The following is a 1,624-nucleotide window of genomic DNA, read 5'->3' on the forward strand; positions in this document are numbered from 1 at the left end:
TCACTCCGTAGTCGAGAGAGCAGGTACGGATTAATTGAATCAAGGTGAATTGTTGGTGATGTGTTTGGTGGTATCAGTGTCGCGTCAATGCTGCTGGCTCCCACTCGCCTGATGTTGGCCAAGGGATGGTGGCTTGTGTGTAGTGTTACGATGCTAGCCGCAGTTTCGTGACGAGAGGTAATACTGGTGGTTCCGGACAGCCTAACATCAGAATACCCGATTTTTCCAGAATACCTGATTTTTCGAGTCCGAGCCGTTTCCGGGTTTGGTTAACTTGCACTTGTCATTCATCGTTTGGAAGGTGGGTTGTCTAGTAGTTTTGATGCGACGTAGCAATTAATTAAGAATTGACCAAAACTTCTGCTGTTATGTAGCAATTTATTAATAATTGGCCAAAACTTCAATGATTTGCACTTTTACGTAGTAATTTCTTAAGAACTAAGCAAAACTTCAATGATTTTCTGTTGACTGCTGTATCTTAGCATTTGTGTAAAAAAAAGTAATAAACTGTTGATAGAAGTGAATTGCTCATTGTTGATGGTCAGAGTTGAGTGAAGGAGGAGGAAGGAGTTGGGCTTATGTTTTGACAAAGTCAGGGTCAACATTCATGCTCATTTCATTATTGTGTGTGTGTGTGTGTGTGTGTGTGGGGCTGGGGGGGTTGAATGCTATTTTTGCTCCGATTCGGATTCGGGTACATGTGGATCGCTAGTGACAAATAATTTGGTACATTGAACAATGTAGTAAAATTAAGAGGAGAAATGGTAAAAGTAATCTCATTTTATAGTTTCAAAGCTGGGGGGGTGAATGCTATTTTTGCTCCGATTCGGATTCGGGTACATGTGGATCGCTAGTGACAAAAAATTTGGTACATTGAACAATGTAGTAAAATTAAGAGGAGAAATGGTAAAAGTAATCTCATTTTATAGTTTCAAAGCTCCATCTTAGATATTGGTATTTTAGGATTTATGTACAGAAATATATTTTACGCGATCTTTTGTTGATAAATGATACGTTTAAAACGAGTTTTTTTACCATATGCTTCACTTTAATGCGCTACATTCTAAGGAGAATTGTCAATTCTTATAGTAGAAGCTTCCAACATCAAGGTTAAGATCCAAATTACTTCACGGGTAACATATGAGTAACACATAATAACAATGAGAAATGTAGAGTAATAAACTAATAATGGAATAACACTACAATAACGCCAGAGTAACACTACAATAACGTCAAAGTAACACTACAATAACGTCAGAGTAACACCACAATAATACAAGAATAACACTACAATAACACCAAAATAACAGTACAATAACGCCAAAAAAAGAGTAAAAAAAATCAAATTAGTAAAAAAAAATCAAAGTGACACCGGAATAACATCACAATAACACCAGAATAACAGTACAATAACACGTGGTAAAAAAAGTAATAAAATGAAAGTAGTAAAAAAAATCAAAGTGGCACCGGAATAACATCACAATAACACCAGAATAACAATAACAACACAATAATAACACAATAACACGTGGTAAAAAAGAGTAAAAAAATCAAAGTAGTAAAAAAAAAAATCAAAGTGACACCGAAATAACATCACAATAACACCAGAATAACAATAATACCA

This window comes from Silene latifolia, chromosome X (assembly GCF_048544455.1).
Source record: "Silene latifolia isolate original U9 population chromosome X, ASM4854445v1, whole genome shotgun sequence".
Taxonomy (NCBI): Eukaryota; Viridiplantae; Streptophyta; class Magnoliopsida; order Caryophyllales; family Caryophyllaceae; genus Silene; species Silene latifolia.